The sequence below is a fragment of the Cryptomeria japonica genome, chromosome 7 (assembly GCF_030272615.1).
Source record: "Cryptomeria japonica chromosome 7, Sugi_1.0, whole genome shotgun sequence".
Taxonomy (NCBI): domain Eukaryota; kingdom Viridiplantae; phylum Streptophyta; class Pinopsida; order Cupressales; family Cupressaceae; genus Cryptomeria; species Cryptomeria japonica.
The window spans coordinates 337,594,319-337,608,142 of NC_081411.1; positions in this window are offsets into that span (position 1 = coordinate 337,594,319).

Consider the following 13,824-nt stretch of genomic DNA (forward strand, 5'->3'; position numbering starts at 1 on the left):
TAATGCTTGTCTTATTTCGACTTTAATAAATATTTATTTTTTATTTTCTAATTGAATTCTGACAATAGTCCTGATTGATATATTGATTGAAAAACACTCATAACTTTGAAACGGTATAACATTTTTTGAAACCAAAACATGCGTCACATCCTATGCTTCGTCTAATATAGGGAAAAATTAAAAAAAATTTAAATTTCATAAGGTTTTGACCAAGTTAAGGTGGCCAGACGTAGGAGTTTCTGAGTTTCTGAAAAGCTGTAGTAAAAAATTCATAAATAATTATTTAATTTATAAAAAAATAAAAAAAAATATGTGTCACATTCGGACACGAGTCTAATACTTAAATTATAAATATTATAAAAAAATATTAAGATTTTATTGTGATTAGGGTGGTCAGACATACGTCTACTTCTTATTTTTTTCCTGAAATTTTAGTACCACTGCATTGAAATTTGAAATTTTCATCAAATAGGATTTTTTTTTTCCAAAAAAAAACTAGTATCTTAGAAACTAAATTCAATTTTCTATATATTCTCTTCTTACATATTTTAAAAATAATGTTCACAACTTATTCAAATTTTCATGTCAAGTTGCATAACTCTGATTTTCTGAAATTTCATTACCACTTAAGGGCCTGTTTTGGCACACCATGATCCTGCACATACCCTAGTGTGAACGACATACCCCTTAGTCCATCACATAGTGTCCTAAGGGTCATATGTGGTCCTAAGGGGTCACACATGTGTGACCCATTAGGACCACATATGACCCCTTATAACATCCTATTGTATACAACATGTACCCCTTAGGATTACATAGTGTCCTAGAAGGGGTCATGCATGTGTGTTCTAACACTGTACATGTGTGACCCCTTAGGACCACATATGACCCCTTATAGCATCCTAGTGTCTACGACATACGGTCCCTTAAGATCACATGTATAGTGTCCTCAGGGGTTGAATATGTGGTCCTAAGGGGTCATGCATGTTTTCTAACACATGTCATATGAGGTTCTAAGGGGTCCTATGTGGTCCTAAGAGGTCACGCGTGTGTTCTAACACATGCGTGACCCCTTAGAACCACATATGACCCCTTATTAAATCCTAGTGTGTATGACATATCGGTCCCTTAAGATCATGTACATTAGTGTCCTAAGGGGTCAAGAATTGGTAGTCCTAAGGGGTCACGCATGTGTTCTTACACATGCATGACCCCTTAGAGCCACATATGACCCCTTATAAAATCTCTCTTTCCTCAATTTGCTCAGCTGGTATACATTTTAATTTTTAAAATTATGTTTTAATTTAGTACATGATGTATATATCTTTAATGCTCTCTCTCTCTCTCTCTGAAATTAATGTTATCTCTCTCTCTCTCTCTCATGAAAATGATCTCCCTCTCTCTTGAATTAATGTTTTAATAATTTAAAATGTATGTAAGCGATCTATATAGATAAATTTATATATGTTTTAATTTAGTAACTGTATGTATATATATTTAATGATCTCTCTCTCTCTCTCTCTCTCTCTCTCTCTCTCTCTCTCTCTCTGTCTCCGAAATTAATGTTAGACCTCTCTCTAGATGTCATGATTTAAATGATCTCCCTCTCTCTCTCATTAATGTTTTAATAATTTAAAAAGTGTGTATGCGATCTATATATAGATAAATTTATATATGTTTTAATTTAGTATATGATGTATATATCTTTAATGATCTCTCTCTCTCTCATTAATGTTTTAATAATTTCAAATGTATGTATGTGATCTATATAGATAAATTTATATATATCTTTAATGATCTCTCTCTCTCTGAAATTAATGTTATCTCTCTCTAGATGTCATGATTTAAATGATCTCCCTCTCTCTCATTAATGTTTTAATAATTTAAAATGTATGTATGCGATCTATATAGATAAATTTATATATGTTTTAATTTAGTACATGATGTATATATATCTTTAATGATTTCTCTCTCCCTCTCTTTGAAATTAATGTTATCTATCTCTCTATCATGAAAATGATCTCCCTCTCTGTCTCATTAATGTTTTAATAATTCACAATGTATGTATGCGATCTCTATATAGATAAATTTATGTATTTTTAATGATCTCCCTCTTGCTCGAGCTTCAAAATTATTTATTTAAAAATTTGAATTATGCGAGAACTTCACATGTATACATTTAAATTTTTAATTAGCTCAAGATTAATGATCTCTCTCTCTCTCTCTCTACAATTTAACCGATTTTAATTTTTAATGTTTTAAATTGAATGCACTTCATGTGTGTGTGCTTACGTATTTATTGTAACTTTATGACCTACCTAGATAGATGACGTCCCAAGATCTGATCCATGATCATGTACCTGATGAGGATCCACCTGCATAGGCTCCTGATCAGGAGCCACATGATGATATAGATCCTCCACACCTGAATCCCCTGTTGCCTGATATTGCTACCATTTTTCACTATAGTGACTATGAGTTACAGAGGTTGAGGGTCATATTAGATGACCCATAGACTGATGGAATTTACAAGAGTACATGTGAATCCATTTTTGATAGTTTGCGGACATTGAGGGATCACCTAGTTAGTCACACCTCATTTTCACCTAAGGTTATAGCTGATATTCATAGACAGTTGAGGAGTGAGGTGAGGGGTCATGATTCTTTTGCTGATGTGGTGAGGGTGGTCTTGAAGGAGACCATCAAGGAGATATTTTTTCCACACTATCAGGAGAAGAGTAAGGTGAGAGGATATCAGGTCATGAGATGTATTGATCCACAGGTTGCATCATTGATTTACCCACACTTCTTAGTTTCCATGGTCGTTATCTTAATAATGACCAGATACCGTTATACTTTGCACAACAGGTATTTGTTGAGATTCATTGTTAGATGAAACCAAACTACCTTGATATTCAAACATATTATGGACATGGGAGGTGTAGGATTGTTGACAGAGATGCATATCATAGGTGTGATAGAGCTTCACCTAGACACAGGGACCTTGTTGGCAAGATATTTCCAGCAGTAGCCCCAACCCTCACCCCCATAGCGAATCACATTGTGATTGCTTCTTAGAGAGAAGCAATTGATAGGATTAGACATATTGCATCAACAACAACCACCATATCATCTGATGGGCTGGGCAGATATATGATGAGTCGACCACATTCGAGATCATCCACATATCATGCATCTTCTAGTCACAGGGTGGCTTCAGATTCAGATGATCAGTATATTACTACTGGCATCCCCTCCCCAGATGAGGTAGTGGGTATAATAGGAGGTGGTAGACATGTACAGATGTCACAGTATTTAGCTGAGGACCTGCTACATTCTTACCATTTTATTTCATCTTAACTTGGGATACCATTGGTTGCTGTTAGAGAGGAGACTCTCAGAGGCAGGCAGGCTATCGCTGCATTGATGCGTACCCCGAGGCAGTCACAACATTCTCATCATTCTACGTATTCTCCTAGCACTAACCCACCTACAAATCACTCTATTGCTGCAAAGGAGGAGATACGAGTTGATCAAGTCCATATCACAAATGAGAGCTTGGATTCATTTGAGGAGCAGTTGTAAGGTTTGAGCCATACTAGGTTTATGGATATGCTACTACAGTCAGACACTTCATCCACGATGCCTAGTCATCTAGTTATCCCCTTACACTTCACAGTAATACGTACAGTCTGAGAGAGATATCCAAGCATGAGTGATGTGGTTGATATGATCACATGACATGATCAAACTATACAGCCTACTCTTGATACACAGGTATGTAGATGGGCATTTAAATTTTCAAAAGATGTATATGTTATAATGTACGATAAATATATATAGTTCATTTAATAAATAATATAAGTTAACTTGTAGATCATTTAAATTGATCCTGGACTAATCCTAAAATACATGTATACATATGTATAACAATTAGCTCATGTCACTCATATCTTGAGCTCTGAGCGTGTGCGTAGGAGAGATTCTTTCGATGCTACACATGTTGTTAGTGGATAGGTTAGTTATGGTTTTTTGTATATATGTACATGTACATGTGCGTTACAATTTATATTTTAATTTAAATTTAACTAGTCGGATTTGATTATATTTAAAAATATGCACACATGTATATGTGCAGAGATCTATATTTAATATTTAATTAAATTCTACTTTTGCAGGGGTCTATTGGACATCCAGACTCTCACTAGGACTCTCCCTCAGATGGTCGCTTTGTTTGTGGCCAACATGATGCATGTTGATTTGCTGGACTTTATAGCTCATTTGTTTATCTTTTTATATATGTACATTTTAGACTTTCATATTATATATTCATGCATGTATGAAGTTTCTAGATTATACTTATGCAGTTTGTGTTTGATCCTGGATTATATATATCATGTGCATGTATGGTTAGATTATACTTTATATGTATAGTTTGTACATTTGATCCTGAATTATATATCACATCATTTGTATTAAGATTATTTATGATTATGCACATGTTAGATTACTTACATACTTTATATATACACACACACACACATATATACATGCATATATGTATATACATGTATATATATACTCATAGGGCCCTCAATGTCCATGTTCAAAGGGGTCGTATCTTTATCATCAATGAGTTTCCAGGATTTCCTTTCAGGGGTAGTCATGTCAACAACACCAACAGTGATCAGGACAATAGGGTCCCTAGTCATATTAACATTATCAATATCCCCATCAGAGGCCCCCTTAGTTTTGGGCCCCTCCTCCTTCTTGTCCCCAATGGGGTCCTCAGAGTCCAGATTCTCAATAACCGGGGTCTTCTTCCTGCGGCCTTTGGAAGCAAGTCTGGAGGATCTCCTTTAACCTCTGAGTCTAGGGAAGGGTTGTCATTCTTAGTATCCTCAGCTGAAGAATTGTCACCATAGACAACACGTTTGAGTTTTGCGGGGGATTTTATTTTTCCCTTAGGCAGGGAGCGAGAAGCACTGGGGGAGGCAATTAGAGTTAAGCTAGGGGAAACCACCAAAAGAGAAACAATCGAGGCATGGGAAGGCAGAGACATGGTGGTCATGGAAAAGCCCACCTGGGGATATTGGAAGAATCGAGGGAAAGCTAGAGACATGGTCGTGAGATGCTGGGGAGTCGACATTGGGGGCTAAGAGAGCGAAAGATTCCTAGGGGGGCAGAGAGCCTCATGGAATTTATACAACCTATAAATAAGACCCTGGTGGAGGAGGAAAGGAGGCTTATCCCCATGCTTAGGGTCCATAGTGTCCTTAACAGAGCTCTCTAAGGAATGCAGTAAATAAAATGGAAGAGAAAGCAAATCATTATTGTGAAAGTGATTGAGGAGGGGAAAATGGTTGTAGTAGAATACCTTATACTTGCCTTCGAGAGTGAAGTATTTTGTGATCATGAGGCAGATCATGTTCCACGGGTGCTTGAGCTCCTCCCGAGCAAACCCACCTTGCAGCTTGATAGGTTCCTCATGGTTGCGGAAAAACCGTTTCAAACCCTCACTGTTTGCAACATGGCTGGTACGCTTCCAATGACGACCATCCAGGGTCAGCTTTGTATCTTGAGCAGTGGTCTCCTCAGAGACACTAAAGGTAATGCCGCCTATTGGAACCCTAAAATTTGCAATTTTTAGAATTCCAAATTCCAAGACAAGGAGCAAGAAAAATTCTAAATATATATATATATATATATATATATATATATATATATATTTAATAGGTACAAGTAATATATTTTATATTTGTTGCACAATACGAAACCATAACATAAACACAATAATGGGCATAAAAAATGGAGTGTGAAGCACCAAAGGGGGTATTTACATCATTTAAAGACCATTTATCCATTATATACCCATAAAATAGCCTTAAGATACCTCTAATATGCCTAAACAACTTGTAAAGTGACAATTAATTACATAAACTAAGGCAATTTCGGGATTTGGAATTATTTTTATTTAAAAGGGGGGTGTCTTTTCACCCAAAGGGGTATGAAAACCATTCAAACACATATATATATGTGTGATGTAAAATTCAAAGAGAGAGATACAAGAGGTAGAGGCAATTTTGTACTTTTAAATTTTTTATCAAAAATAACCAGTTGCATTTTCTTTCTCATATGTGTTGAGAGTTAACATATTTTCAGAAGGCAGTTGCTTGTGATATTATCTAAAGGAGATAAGGTTATTTGTGTTCTTCTAGTGAAATTCTGTGTTTCATATTGTAAATTTGGATAAAAAAAGATTTGCTTGCGAATTGTAATTGTTCCTTGTATTTCTTCCTTGGATGGTCTCTTAAAGTTAGGGTTAAATTCATTCAAGCAGTTTACAATATAGACCTTGAAGTAGAGCTCATAAGAAACAGTAACTGACATACTCATCGAGAGGGGGTGGGTTTAAAAACTGTCTCATAAGTTTACACAATAAGTCCTAAAGAAATATAAGACTCTATAGCCCAAATAAGAGGAAAGGCACTGATCATTTGTAAACAAACCCTTTAACCATACCAATTACCCTTTACTTTTAAGCATTAGGATTAGTAGAGTAGGTAACATATATACTTTTGTAAGATACATAGATCAATACACACATCTGAAATTAGTCTGTTTAAGAAACTTATGCCATTCTGAGACTAGGAGATATCAGATTAAGACACTAAATCTGCTATAAAAAGCATTAGTTGAAGGAACAACTAGTGAGTAGGTATACCCACCTAGGTCCTGCAGAGCCTAAAGTGAGAGAGTTAGTAACTAAGTAGGTTCACTCTATAAGCTGGCCAAGTCAATTGGAGGGTTTGATCATAGGAGTTGGCATTTCCTTAGAACCTATCCAATCTATCGATTTGAGGCCCAACATCGCCAATTGAGACCCACCTTCCAGACTAGGAGGAGGTGAAAGCAGCCGAGAGTTTCTCATCATGGCCCTTCAGGCAGTCCAGAAAATCAGCAATTCCACCTTCAACACTCATTTTTAAAATCATCCAGATTGTCCAATTCATATCTCACTTTGTCGCCCCCCACTTCGTCCACCAACAAAGCTTGCTTAGTCATAAAATAGTTGAGTTGCAGAGACCCTTTGAGAAGCAATCCAAGAAGAGAAAATGGGGAATGTGTGAGCCCAAAGTCAATAAATGAGAAATGAGGTTGGGCGCATGGGAAAAGAAGAAGTCACTTTTAGTAATGATTTGCTGGTTACTAGGCGTTAAGAGCCAACAGATACCAACGACAACCAACATGTTTCCAATCCATTCGTAGCTCATCATGGCTTTGGAAGCCCAAGTGAAATGCCAGCACAACAACGCATGCATCATCTCTAGCCTTGCCAAATGAGTCACCACCTCATCCGAAGGGATCTGAGGAATATTCCCATTATTTGAATTATAAATCCACTACCTCCAGATAGACCCGAGGAGGAGGGGGAGGGAAGCAATTAGAAGCCACTCAATCATTAGTGGGGATCCTGGATTTCTCTTCCTGAAGGAGGATGTTAACATGGTTTGGGAGTGATTTGTGACTCCTCCAACATCTCAACCCTGAGAGGTTTAGGCCAATGGCTGCCATGGCATCCGCCACGCAGTTGTCTTCCATGTAGATATTCATAACTCTAAATGAGTCAAGCCCAGAGATAATCCTTAAGGTGTCCCTGATGGTTCCCTCAATTGTCTAATTAAGCTTATTCCGCGCATTGACAACATTAATGATGAGCATGGAGTCCCCCTCAATGTCCATAATTCTAATTCCCTTGGAGAGGGCAATGCACATTCCCCAAGCTAAGACCATCGCTTCAGCCTGATTAGAGGAATGAACATTTAGGTTGCCCACATAAGAAACAATGAGGGCCCCCAGATGGGATCTAATCACTCCACCACCAATAGCTAGGCCCCCTGGCGGCCCCATCAAAATTGAGTTTAAAATTAGTAGCCGGGAGGAACCAAATCATGCATTGTCTTAGAAGTCTCTTAGAGGATTCAACAAGAGAGAACGAGGGGGGGAGGTTCCAACATCTGGCAATTCCCTAGTCCCAGATAGAGGGGGGCTTGGACGCCATTCAAATTTTTGAAACAGAGATGTTCTCAAGAATTAGATCGAGGAATTGAGCAAACACCATTTCCATAGAGGTCTCTTTATCTCTGAATATCCTGTCATTCCGCTTCTTCCAGATACACCAGCTAACATGGGGGGATCTGCTTCCACGGTTTTTGGATAAGGGGGTTGGAAGAGGGGCCCCAAAAATCTTGACACAGATTTACTAAATTACCATTCATAACCCAGCTAATATTAAGTTTACTATAGACCATCCCCCAAAGCTCCCGAGTGAAGGCACAGTGGAGGAAGAGATGGGTTGGACTTTCTTCATCAACTTTGCAGAGGATACATCTGTTAGGGAAGTGAAAAACTCTCTTGACCAAGTTGTCTTGAGTCAAAATTTTGTTGAGGAGGGCAGTCCACTAGAAGAAATTAACCTTAGGGAGGAGTTGGAGATTCGAGACCTCTTTCCAGATAGGGGAGACAGGTTCCCTAAGTAAGCTGGTGTAGGCACCCCTAATAGAAAAGTCTCTAGAGGGGTCCCACTTCCAAATAAGTCTGTCGTCCCTAGGGAACAGGGGGAGGAATATACCAGCCAAATGCTTTTGGAGCTCTCTAGCAGCAGGAAGGAGGAAGGGGAAGTCAGCACAACAGTCCTCCAAAGTCCTCCAAGTGCAATTACTGAAGTAGTCATTGACCCTTTCACTGAAGAAGCCTTTAGTGGCTTCTTGTAACTATCTCAGGAAGGGGGAAGAAGCAAGGGGTCTCTCCCCTAACCAGCAGTCTTCCTAGAAAAGAATGTTCCTGCCATATCCAATAATCCACTTCAAACCATGAGATAAAGGGTCCTTGCAACTTAAGATGTTATTCCAGATTTTGGAACCCCTGGGAAGGTCCTCCTTTTTCAGGATAGATGAAAACTCCACATTACCCATGTACTTAGCCCTGATGATCCTAGTCCAATCCGAATCCTTGATCAGAAGCTTCCAGACAATTTTAGCCATAAGGGCCTTATTGAATCTTGAGATCTTACGATTTCCAAAGCCGCCTATGGCCTTGGGAAGACACACTTTGTCCCACCCCACCAAGGCAAGCCTATTCTTTTCTTCCATTCCCATCCAGAGGAAAGTCTTTTGAATGTTTTCCAACTTAGTAGGTATAGCCATAAAAATATTGAAGAGGGAGAGAAAGTAAACAGGGATCCCCTGGAGGGAGGAGAAAAGTAGCTGCAACTTCCCCACACTACTCAAGAGTCTACCTTTCGAGCTAGCCAGCTTTTTCTGCATTCTTTCAAGGATAGAGATCCAAAAGGAATTAGAGACATCCTTAACAGTTAGTGGGAGACCAAGATAGGTGTCGGGGAGGGAGGCTTTTTGACAGCCAAGGATTCTGCAGACTTTATCTTGGAGTTGGGCATTAGTGTGAAAGAAGTAAATGCTTCTCTTATCATAGTTAATGTGCTAGCCAGAAGCCGGAGCATAGGTGTTAAGAAAGGATTTCCAAGCCTTAGCTTCCCAAACAAAGGAGACACCAAAAAGGATCATATCATCAACAAACTATTGTAGAACATTGGGGGGCATCGTAGAGGTAGGCTTGATACCCAGCAGAGTACCCCTGCAAACGAAAGAGTTCAGGTTAGAAGCCAACACTTCAGCAAGGATGATGAAAAGGTAGGGGGATAGAGGATGCCCTTTCCGCAGCCCTCTAGAGGCCTTGAATTTCTCCAGGGGGTTCCCGTTTAGTAGCACAACATAGGTAATAGTAGAAATGCATTCCCTAATAAGTTTGATAAGTTTGTATCCAAACCCCATAGCTCTGAGAACTTTGAAGAGGAAGTTCCAATTGACCTTGTCATAAGCCTTGGAGATGTCAAGCTTGAGAACCATCCCTGCCTGATGACATTTATCCATGGAGTGAATAATATCATGAGTAGAGATGACCGCACCAAGAATCTGTCGACCACGAACGAAACGCTTCTGGGATGGGCTAATCAAAGGATCCAAAAAAGGTTTGAGCCTATTGACAAGAACTTTGCTGAATATTTTATAAATAGTGTTGTAGAGGCTGATGGGGCGGAAGTCCTTGAGAGAAGATTCCTCCTGAGTTTTAGGAACAAGAGCAATGAAGGTATGATTGAGTTTGTTGAGGGGCCTTCCCGATCTGAAAAAATCTCTAGTAGCCAAAATAACATCAGGGCTCACCACATCCCAGAAATCTTGAAGAAAAGCTGGGGGGAAACCATCAGAATCTGACGCTTTGAAAGGGCCCATATAAAAAATAGCAAACTTGACTTCCTCCTTAGAGTCAGGGGCCAAGATGAGGTTGTTATCTTCCATTGAGAGAGGTAGTGGGAGGGAGTTACGAAGGTCCTCCCCCACAGGGTCCCCTCGGTCATCATCATCCCGAAATAAGGTTGCAAAGTAGTTGGTAGTCAAACGACCCAAGCTGTCAACATCGTTGACTACCAGATTGTTGTCGTCCATAAGGGAAGAGATGTGGTTCCTATGCCCGTGAATAGAAGAAGATCTGTGGAAGAAAGTAGTATTTTTATCACCCTCTTTGAGCCATTGAACCCTGGATTTCTGTTTCCAATATAGTTCCTCTTTGTGGGAATTTTCCTTCCATTTTCTACGGAGGGTTGCCTCCTCCATATGGGTGGCTTCAAGGGAGTTACCTTGGTCAATATGCTCTTGTATAGCAGTCAATTTACTGTTGAGCTCCTTTTTTTGCTTGAATATGTCCCTGAAGGTGTATTTGTTCCAGCCCAGATGTTTCTTTTGACCAAGTCGAGCTTATGGGCAATCCTGAACATAGGAGTACCAAATATGTTGGTACTCCACCATCTTTTAATATAGTCCTTGAACTCAGGGTGAGAGTTCCACATAATTTCATATCAAAAAGGGTCCTTCCTCCTAGCAGCATTAGTGGTATCCCATAGGAGTAGGGGGTTATGGTCAGAGACCGTTCTGGGGAGGGCAGTGCGTTTCAAGGCAGGACCAATTCCCCGGTTACTCGAGATGAGAAATCTATCAAGTCTGATCTAGATAAGATCCTTTCCCTTCCTAAGATTGGACCAAGTGAATTTTTGCCCTGATAGTTCCACATCCATTAACCCATTTCTGCCAATGAAATCAGCTAGATTTGTCATGTTGTCAGAGTATTCAGGAAGGCCTCCCAGCTTCTGAGAGGGAATCAAAGGGAGTTGAAATCACCCGCAATTAGCTAGTGAGCATTGGCATCATTTTGTATTAGAGTTGTTATATCATTCTAGAGCATTAATATACCAGATCAAACATTAGGGGCATAAACATTAACAAGGATGCAAGAGTCCATCGGGGAAGAGAGTTTAGAAACCAAAAGGTTGGCCGAGGAGGAGAGAAAACTGCCAGAAAAATGGGAGGGGTCCCACATGGTGACAAGACCATCAGAGGCTCCAGTAGCCTCACTAATAAAAAATTTAAAACCAGGCTAGATTTTCCCAGCCACCATGGAGAAGGAGGACAAAGACTTCTTAACTTCTTGAAGAAGAAGGACCCTAATTTTATTTTCAAAAATGAATTTTTTAAGAGCATATTGCTTCTGGGGGTTGTTCAAGCACCTCATGTTCCAAGAGAGGACCTTCATTTCTTACCTTTTATGGTTGTCTCCAAGGTCCTTTGCTTGGCATTGGCAATGTCCCTTGTTGCCTCCTTTTGTCTTGAAAGTCTCTGCAACGACTGTCCTGCTTTGAGATTTGTTCCCACATCAAGCTTAGCAGTCCTGGTCTTGCATCTTTGAGTAATCCAACCCTCATCAGTAGGGGTCAAGCAGCCACTAGATGACGCACCAGAGGCACCAGGAGAAGATAAGCCCTCGTTCAGGGGGGAGCCACCAATGGGGAGCGAACTGTCTCTGGGATGAGAGAGGGGTCCCTCTCAATCTCGCCATCTTCCAGTTGATTAGCCCGAGAAACCAAGCTGGCCGTCGAGGACATGCACTGGACCATCCGGGCCGGAATATAGGATTTCTCCACAATCTTTGCAGGAGATTAGAGAAGGTTGATGATACTCTCAGCAAATGGGTATTCTTCAATAACTGGGTCTTCAACAGCCGAGGGAGGTAGGTCTGGGCCAGGAGTAGGGGGGATAACAAGCCCCACAACAAGATCATGTTGAATAATAGGAGCATTCGACATTGGGTCCTCCCCTAGGGCCAGACCCTTGAGCTGGAGGAGAAGGGGTGATGGGGCCTTGCATTGAGAGATAACATGCCCTGATTTATGACACTTCTGGTAGAAGAGGGTAGCATTTTCATAAACCAAAGCTTGAGTCCAGCTGCCCAGCCTGGGTTTAAGGGTTATGAAGTTGGGGAGGTTCTTGCTCACAGTAGCTTGGACACAAAAGCGAGCATAGACCGGGTGTGATTTGGATCTGGTGATTTCATCAACGCCTACAAAGTGGCCAAATGAGTTCCCAATCCATTTGAAGATGGATTCGTTCTAGTATTCAAGGGGGAGCCCCGGGAGACGAACCCATACCGGCGTAGTTTTTTGCAAGTCATCCGCATGATCAAAGCCAACCTTCAAGCGACAGAGGGAGAGGTTATTACGACCACAGGACCAACAACCAGAGAGGACATGGGCAACATCCTCCTCGGCAGTGAATTTGAAGAGGAATAGGGCGCAATGCATAGCACTGACATAAACACTCCCCTTCAACTTCCATTTGTCCTTGACCCATTTTCGGACCATCTCCACCATTGGGCATAAGGAGAAGAACTTCCCCACCAGAGTGTTAGTCATGTTCAGCAAAATGCGGTCCAAGACAACATCAGGAAGCTCAAAAGTCATTCCTTCCTCAGATTGTGAGTAAACTGGGACAAAGTTGGGGTCCATAGTGTTCGACTTTCCGACCAGTGCGTTCTTCCATCCTTTGAGATTTGCGTTGCCAACCGGAGGCTCCGATGATATAACAACCGACACGACAGGAATAGGGTCAGAAATCGAAACTACACTCATGTCTTGAGGGCTCTCCAAAGGAGGATTGTCAACCTGAGGCACTGCCGGAACGGACGGAGGAACCTCAGTGGGACCAACAGAAGATGTGGCAGAAGAAAGTGTCTGCAACGTAGGGTCCAGCCCGGGGGCCATGGGTGGTGGGGGGAGATCCCCACTAGCAGACACCACCATGAACAACGAAGGTTCAAAATTTGAAATTGTAGAGCGAGAAAAAATGATAGTTGCCAAGAAGATATCTTAGCATTCCACAACAAATGTATTCAATATAGTCAATTTCTAAAATTAATCATTATCATAAATTGTGAAAAAAATAATATTATAAAAATATTTTGGACAACTTAGGGTTTTAAATTAATTTGCATCTGTTCATGTTTAGTTTTTCAAATTTCAAAATCAATTTATTTATATTACAAATATTTATTTTTAATAGAGGCATTTTTTATTCTTGTGATTTTTGTACCCTCCAATATATTATTCAAAGTATATTTTTATGGACATAACCATTGCACCTCTTTTTCATACAAATGCTAATAATTTTAAAATATTTAAATATGAAGTGTTCAATTATTAGTGCAACTAACTTTTGATATTGAGTTTCAAATTATCTATTATGAATAAGGGATAAAAAATTTATTCCTATTTTATACATCTACTGTATATATAGATCTACTATATATTTTATTCACGTGAGTATTGATCTATATTTTATTTACGTGAGTGTTTAATATTATGCTATTCCAAACACGCTATTCTGTTTTTATGGTTTGATCTGCCTCTTTAAATTAGCA